Raw genomic sequence first — 9,472 nt, forward strand, 5'->3', positions numbered from 1 at the left:
TCTCCGCTTATGGTGGTGCTGATGTTGAGTACAGTTACGAACGATGGTTATCATGCGGTGACAAAGAAGTCTTATGGTGGTGCCCTTGTTTTAAACTCTGCATATTGTTGTTGTTCGGCTCTCTTATAGAACAAAAATGGTTGTGTGATCTTATTAGTGTGTTTCATAGATCAAATTATGGGTTGTCCTTCATATTATTTCCACTCGTCTAGTTCGGCCGGTTATCTTCGCATCGACGAGGGAGCTATGTGATTGTGCCCTAGTTTTGTGCCTGTGTTTCCCTCTCTTTTGGTTTGTTTCCTCTGTTTCGGGTGATTTATTGTCAGGTTTTATGTTTTTCTTCTTGTTTTTTCTTCTATTAGTTTCCATCTTTATAGTGAATATTCCTAGGTCTATTTTTTCTTTTGAAAGGCATTAACCCACATGGAAATGTCCTTGACATAGTCACATGTGAATACACTTTGGTGCTATTCATGGTTTTAGTGCAGCAGCTCATTCAGTGTTGCTTTTAATGCTGCTTTGCTGTGCATTGCATTGCTTTTGTTTGTCTTATTAGGTAAAACATTGTTACTTATCATTGTAATATACCAATTTGCAATTCCATTTTACAGGTTGCATATGACTTCTGCCATGATAAATGCTCGACTAAACAAAATTCTTGCTTTTTATCTTCTCTCTCACTTATGAATATGATTCCTTGAAAATCCATATTTAGGTTATTATTGGAAATTCAAACTCTACAAAAAAATCTATAAGACATGATTGATTTGGACATGGATGACTTGATATGAAAAAGAATCAATTATGATAAGTGAAAGATGGCTTAAGAATGCAAAAAATCAATAGAAATAAAATTTGGTTAAGAAAGCTGCAAAGACTTTTATGTTTAACCTTTTGAATATTCTTTTATTTTCCTTGCTGTTAATCCCTTTCCAATGTAATTTAAATTTTGCTTTGTTATTATAATGAAACAATTTATTATAATGCATTGGGATTTATTAGTGAAATTTGTTCTATCAGATGAAACAATACATTTGATTTGTATCATTAACCAACATATTTATTAGTTAAAAACTAAAAGCATTGTCCACATCATAAACTAATATAATTCATAGTAAATCGTATTATCTCATATCGCAACTAATAAGACTCAAAAATTCTCAAATAACATTATAACGTCGAACTACATTAAAATACAATCCATAGTCGGTACATAATAAATATTAATACTCCATAACCTAATTGATTGCAGACGTCATCCCAGTACAATATGAATTGTTTAATTTATGGAGGTTCCTGAACCAACATAAATTAATTTATTACTCCATATTAGCTAAAGAAATCTGCAACTTTATTAATATACAAATTTATATAAATGACAAGAAATTTAAAAACATGTTAAATAACAATTTAAATAATAATATTAGAAATAAATATATGAAAGCAGGCATTTGGAATTAATATATACCTCTCGATCTAAGGTCCTTTACGTTGTGTGTATACTCTCTGCAATCATTTCATTTTGTTTTCAAGATTAGTCATAGTTTGCCACATTTCTCTATTCCTTCTTAAACCTAAAAACTCAGTAGTAAAACCAAGAAAATCATCATTGATATGAACTTCTTCAATTGAACGCAGCTCGGTCATAACCTCACGAATACTACACCCTTCCTGATCTTTACTAATAGATGTGGAATTACTATTATTTGACATGCTGTCAAACATTTGATCCCACTATGACAGCAGTTGAAACTCAATTTTGAAATTCCTTTTTTTTTTTTTCCCTCCAGCTTGAACCTCAAACCGTTTTCTTTCTTTCCTCTTCCTACTACTGTGGCTGTTGCTATTAGTAGACATACTAACCCCTTTAACCATGCTGCAAACATCATCGATAAAGTTTGAAATTCTGTCTTTTTCAGAATCATCGCTTTCTTCTTCCAAATCGGGCTGTTCAACATTGGTATGATGATTGCCATCAACACTGATATTATGATCAGGTAAGACTCTAGACGATAGTGCCCACGCGTAATCACCGGTAGCAACAATGTTTGTGAACATTCTATTGTACTTCATACACAAGGACGGTTCGATACTAGCATGTCTAAATTTCTTGGCCCCCCTTATTTCTTATAAAAAAGAAATAAAATTATTTCATACAACTTAACCTAATTTATTAATAACTGAACTCATATGTAAAAAAATTAAGGATTAAGGATCGTGCTAAATAACCTGAATTTTAGATTTCCACCACTCATCATTAGTAGAAATTGTTTCTAATTCAGTACTTCAACCCACACCAGTTTCAAATGAGCTTCTTCCATATCCTTCAATCCTTTTTGCGGCCATCCTATTTGTTCTTCAGTTGTGCCTTGATGAATACATGCCCAGTGTGTTATTTGAATGATGCTAATAAATATTTCCAACTAGCTTTGTCGAAATGAGTATTTGGTCTCATTCCCATGTCGATAGCCTTGATGCAAAGGTCACAAAAGACATGCAACGTTTCTTTAGTCCATGCTGCTTTATCCATATTTTTAGGAGCTTCCATTCCTAGTTCATTCATTATATTTGGAAGCAAAAATAATGAGTTATAAGAAACAGTGAATGTGACGTCTAATTGAATGCAAATATAGTTAATGTACTCAAACAATCAACAATGATGATTAAAAATGAAATGAAAAGGTTGAGACTTCCATTTCTGAAAATGAACTTAGAGCATCCAATATATATAAATAAACTTTCACATTAGGTAAATGCCTTAAAATTTCCTTGCCCGACATAGTTCCTTTTTATATGCTATGTTTATAAACATGCATCAATGATCAGAGCATTTGATAGCATACAAGCCCTAAACAATTACAACGACACAAACAGTTAGCAATAGTAAAATCAGAATTGAAAGACAGTTAATAAGAACAATCACCAAAGTTTATAGTTTTGCACAATCATAAAGCCACATGACCGAGAAAAGCATATGGATAGTTAATCCAGCAACTAACAAAATATATTTTAATTTCAGTATGCAAACCCAGCAATGGTTATAGTTATTTAACATAACTGACAACAACATATTGTCACAGTATTGCAAACAAGAATATATTCCAGCACCCTCTCTAGGCAAGTAGTTACATAATTATAAAAAACAAAAACACATTACTCGATTTTACACCAGTTTCTCTTTTTTGTTTCCAAACGAGTTTGCAAGAGTAATGTTATTATGCCTCCTACACCAACAAAAAACTGCAAAGAAATTCATCAACAATACAAACATAATTGTCAGAAACAATTAAATAAACAAGTAGCCATTTACTGTTGTGGAGTTGAAACAAGTCCACAAGGCTGCAGAATTGTTTGCTATTACATCATAAGAACTTCAGTTGCAGGAAGCAGAGTGATGTCAAGGAAAACTGGAAATTGACGAGTTGAATACTTGTTGTAATTTGTAATCCTAACTCAATTTAGATGTAATATGAATTTCAGATCAAACTCAACGTTGACCCATGTTTTTTTATAAATTATTAAAAGCTAGAACTGTATATTTCTTTGCAAAACCACATGAATCATAACAGATAACTAAAAATTAACAAATTATTGTCACCAAATTTATTCTAAGTTAGGCAACTACAAAACAAAGAGAAGCCCAAAATCCATTTTGCATAAGCTCAGCAGATTTGCCAAAATTTATTCACTAGCAGGTAAGACGTGGTTCATTACTATATAAGAAGTCATGAACCATTAAGTAAAAAATTCTAATTTTTCTTTGTTCATATTCTTTTCCTTTAACTTCTAATCATCTCTTTCATTACATCACCTTTAAACTCTGAAAACAAGCACACTAAACAACTTTGAGGCTTCTCAACTCCTACATTTGAGTTAATATAAGCATAAGATGATCTCTTAAATCCAACAAAGAATTTACTTTGCAAGCATTCATGATTCTCAAGTCTAGTGATCCATTCTCAACCTTTTAGCCCAATCATCAACTTTGAAAATAACATCATCCTCGAGGGGTTTTCACTAAACCTCATCACCAATCCTTGTGTATCTTGCATTTTTTGCACTACCAAACACTTCAATTCCAAAAGGTGGCTCGTAAAAAGTTTCCATAGTAGCTGCCAGCAAAATGGCAATATATTTCAAGCATTTGCATTTTCCACTCTCTAGTCTTTTCTACATTCCTAGATCCATAGGCTTCTACAATGAAAACATCAACTTTAATCATTCTAACAAATCATTTCTAATTCTTCGGTATCACAGCTCAAATTCATACAGATTGAATGTACCGACAAAACATAGTTACACCATATTCTAATCCAGTAAATCCAACCAAAATTATTAACAACAAAGAAGCTAAATATAAACAAATTCGTACAACACCAAAATTATTCTTATTTCAGCAACTACAACACAAACAAGTCCAGATCGTGTAATAATTTTGTACAAGATCAGCATAGCGTCAACATTACTCATTGTGAAAGAAAAAGCAAAAATGAGAAAAATACCTTTGTTTACTGATCGACAAGATCAACAATATTGAAGCACGTCTCGAGCAAAAAAAAGTAAGGAAAATTCGTTTCCACAGTAGATGAGAGAAGATGGTCGGAGGAGATAAATCTACGAATTTATTTGCAGAGAGATGAGTCAAATCTAACCCACAACAATCAAGCATCACTATTCGTTCTTTGATGATCTGATTTTTTTAATGAATCGAAGAGGAACTAGGAGGTTTGATTTTCCACCAATAGCTTCAATTTGTGGTCGACGGGCTATTGAAATTTTTGCAAGGATTTTTTTTAGGAATCAAGGAGGAACTGGGAAGTTTGTTTTCCTCCAACAGCTTAACAAGTGTATTTTATGATCGATGAAAGTTAGTTTTGCTCTAGATTTTTTGAGGAATCAGGGAAAGGGAGTTTGATTTTCTAGTTGTTGGTTGTTTTTTCAGTTTTTTAATTGTGGTTGATGGAGAAACTGAGGTTAAGAAGAATGATTCTCATGCTTTTGATAAAACATCATTTCATACACACTTTTCTAATGGGTCCCACCAACAGGTTTAACATTTATCAAACACATGGCACTGTGGTTGCCCTTCAATGTCATACGCAACCACAACGCCAAACAACATCTTAATATCATGCTTAACATTGTTAAATTATTTAATACTTATCATTTTATTAATTATTTTATCAATGTTTACCATTGCACTTAATACACACACCATTGATGCATTATTAATTATTTCATTCCATATGAAATTATCTATTAAATTTAAAAAAATTAACATTTTAAATATTATTCATAATTTTTTCATCTAAATTTAATAATTTCTAAGAGTTTTATTGATTGGTCGACGGTTTCTTTATAATATTTAAACTAACATAAAAATACTTAGCATAATCTATCTATAAAAATGTAAAAACTCATAAGAATACAGGTTGTTGGTGTTGACACATATATACTTATTTTGTAAATTGTTGTTGACATTAAATTAAGAGTTTTTAACGACAAGAATTATTATTATAATAAAAAAATAAATTATCCTTGAGGCCATATAACAACCATAAGAATGTGGGATTCAATATTTAGGTTTTTTGTTATTTAGTTTATTTTTAACATTTTAAATTATTCTAAATATGGATTTCCAAGTTAAAGCTCAACTTTTAATATGAGTTTGCTTGATTTTTATGAATAGATAAATATCTTTGAGGCTATAAATTGGTATTTAAGGAGAGCGTTGCTCATTGTATTCTATTACCATCTTTATACAAACAAATTTTTAGTATAATTTTCTCTCAAGCTTTACACTTTACGATTTATCTTTCTGCAATATACTTTTTTTATAAGTTTATTATTTATTTATAGAAATATCTATAGCCTTATTTACATATTTATTTATTTATTGTTTTTATTAGCGTACATATATGATTTATTTTTATTGACATTCTTAGTGGGAACATAATGAAGAAGATGAATAAAAACATTAAAATACAAGAATGCATTTAGGAAAACACATTATAAAAATTAGCACAGTGAAAAGATTAATCATAATCTACTTTCAAGATTAATATAATTAATCCCTTCCTTACCATCACCATCCATATGTATTGGCATTTAAAACATATATTCTTCTAACTTCTTTGCTAATAATACTTTCTACTTAATGATGTATTCGGACCTCTACTTAAATGGTAGTCTTTAATTAATTGCCTCCTCCTCATCCTTACTAGGATGAAACACATCATAAATTTTCAACATTGGTGTCTAAAGTTGATTTTAACCAAGATTTTACTACATATAAGTAAGTTCAGAAGGCTAGCTCTTGGATAATTATTGATAATTTTTTGTTAAGAAAACTCAATATGATTGAGATTATTATAAATGTTATTTAATTAGACTTGAAAAACATGATGAATAATAATTTTTTTTCAATGTTAATACATTCAATCTAATAATATAATATACGTTAATCTTATAGAAAAAGCCTGAACAACTCCAATGAGGGTGTAACAATAACAAATTATTAGGAGACATTTTCTTCTTTACCTATATTATCTTCTTAACTAATTGCTTGATCTTTTGGCTATAACTGCTCTCAGACAAAGTGTGAAATATTCTCTTAATGTACATGTTAATGAGATAAATTATACTATTATGTCCAAGCTTCTAGTATCATAGTTTATTTCCGTACAATATTATATATCTGCTCAAAATTTATTAACCATACATACAACCTTATTAGTTTATCATATAATCATAATAGCACCATAATGCATCTCTTGTATATGTTTTTATTATAACAATAAGTATATTCAACAACAACATTATAAGCAAGCTCATGTTAGATACTATAATCATCTTGACCATGTCTTAATCAACCATGATCATTACCCTATATAATTAACTTATTGAATTGATTTGACATTTGTAAGGTATTCAAATTAATATGAATAAATTTCTAAACAAAGCTATAACTAATTAATAAAATGATATAGTCATAATAGACATGTTGGTTAAGAATCCTTTTTGAGATTTATATTACTGGATCTCTCATAAAAAATACGTATTATTAGTACTTCATATTAAATATTAATTCCGTTCATTTATGGAGAGAAAATTCATTAAGAACTTTTATGGATCAAAACTCAAAATCATAATGGCTGAATTGGAAAATATATTCAAGAATACAGGGAATTGATCAATACTTATACTCAATGATTTAGAAATAACAAGATAAAATGTCTACACCATCCTCTAAAGGTCAGTTATGTAAAGATAACATTGAAGGGAATGCAATAACCTATTTAAAAGAAGTTTACTATAAATGTTTTTGATATTCATGTTTTAACTAGCTAAGTTACTTGATATGAGTTAATGCTAAGTAATTGTCCTGCTATGAAATCCTTGAGGGGTAGATATACAACTAATACCATTATGAATTATCTCTATAATATAAGGTAACTAAGGCCAATTTTAAAGATTGAGGATTTGAAGAAAGATCTGGAAAATGACTTAATTTGTGTGACAAAATTATAAAATATAAAATCTTCTGTATTGGTAGCCTTATAAAAAATTCAATTCAGAAGATATATTAATTGATAAGAATGATAAGTCCAAAACCATTAAGGATACTTGGTTTGCTTAAAATATTGGATTAACTTATATATAGGTTGAAAATCAAAATGATTAAAGATTATGATTATTGGAAGTATACTCTACAAAAAAAAGATGATTTTCAAAAATAAAATAATAAAAAAACCAGAAGCAAACTGTGCTAAGTTTGTTGAGAAAAAGATGCAAATTAATAAGGATATCTTTTCAAAAGTGGTCATGGTCATGACTTCTGTCAATGATATAAAAGTACCTAATCTAAGAACAAAGCAAAGAGCTACACCTAAAAGGCCAAAAAATAAAATTAGAATTGGGTGAATGGAGAAATATTATCCATTCAAAGTTAAAAAAAAAAAACTTTTGTTCAATAATAGGTCATAAAATCTATACCAACATTAAAGATTGAATTGGTTGAAAAAATAAATAAAAGATTCCAATTCTAATAATTAGATATATCTTGCATCAATATATATATCCCTGGTCCTCGAGAAGGTTTGAGTAAAACAATAAATGAAGTAACTTGAGAGAAAGAAATAGAAAATAATTTTTTTATTATTATAAAATGATTGACAAGTGTTGCCATTAACCATCCTAAATATAAGGTTGATATATCATCCAAGTTATAGATATGGATAAGAAAGAGATCACTTTAATTAATATGCATGGCATTCACCATTGTTATATTTTTTTCAAGGCCAAACTTAGTTAGAATGATTTTTTTTTTGCTACAATGAGAGAACTAGAACTATTATAACTTGACTGTACTTTACTAAATTGAAATAAGCTTAAGTATAATATTTTTCTTCATCATCTTTCGGATCCTAACATATATCATTCTTAAAAGTAGGGATTAGATATTTATCAGAATTAAGTTTAAAATTATTTTGTTGTTAGGTTTGGTTAGTTTTGATCTTGATAATCATACAAACTCAATAAGTTAGACAATTCAATATACAAAATGATCTGCAAAGTAGTTTTATCTTCTCTTTAATGTAACTAGCCTCTAACCATACAATCTATATAAAGTGGGTTTAGATACTCTAGGTCCCTTTAAAAATTAGGTGATAACTCTATTATCCATATTTTATAATTTTTATTACCTAAATATCCCCTTTGACAATCTTTATAGTTGCACATTTTAGGAAATTTATTGTTTTATAGAATTTTGTTGAATTTTTATAATGAAAACATCTTTATTATTATCTTCACTATTATCATTAATATGAATTTTTAAGTGTGATGCCTTTATCATATTTAAGTGTCCTTAAATCCTTTGACTATTCAATTATTTTTACTTTAGGAGTGAATATAGTGAAGAAGATGAATAAAAGCATTATAAAAACAAGCATGCATGTTGGCAAACACATTATAAAAAATAACATCGTGGAAGAACTAATCATAACCCAACTTTGAATATAAATATGCATTTGGGTATATATCAAAGCACCAATCTTGATGAAAAAACAAGAAACCCAAATCCACTAATTGCTTCCTCGCCATCAACATCAATATCCATTGGCATTTGAAAGATTCCTATATCTTCTTCTAACAAATAATGTCTTTTTTGCTAGTAATACTATTATGATGCCTTTTTTTTCTTAAATGAGATACTTCTTTATTTTTCTATTTTTTCTCAAACTACTAAGTAACATATTGGGACCTCTACTCAAGGGGTAGTTTTTAATCAATTTCCTTATCCTCATCCTTATTAGGATGAAATATGACCACATGTGAAATTCTTACCTTTGTTTTTCGTATTAATCTTAACCAAAATTGTATTATACATAGAAAAGCTTGGAAATATAGTTTTATGATAATTGGTGATAATGTTTTGTTAAGAAAACTCAATATGATTATATAAATCTTG

The 9,472-nt window shown here is 29.0% G+C and overlaps 1 long non-coding RNA gene across 1 annotated transcript; it reads right to left on the reverse strand.

Moving 5' to 3' along the window:
- Window positions 1-2,451: 2,451 nt before the first annotated feature.
- On the reverse strand, window positions 2,452-3,278 carry LOC105119573 (uncharacterized). Its single transcript, XR_841153.1, has 2 exons — window positions 3,158-3,278; window positions 2,452-2,550 (listed from the first exon to the last, which is right to left on the reverse strand). It is a non-coding gene; the product is annotated as an uncharacterized LOC105119573 (long non-coding RNA).
- Between the last annotated feature and the right edge of the window lie 6,194 nt (window positions 3,279-9,472).

The sequence above is a fragment of the Populus euphratica genome, unplaced genomic scaffold, assembly GCF_000495115.2.
Source record: "Populus euphratica unplaced genomic scaffold, PopEup_1.0 scaffold3144.1, whole genome shotgun sequence".
Classification (NCBI taxonomy): Eukaryota; Viridiplantae; Streptophyta; class Magnoliopsida; order Malpighiales; family Salicaceae; genus Populus; species Populus euphratica.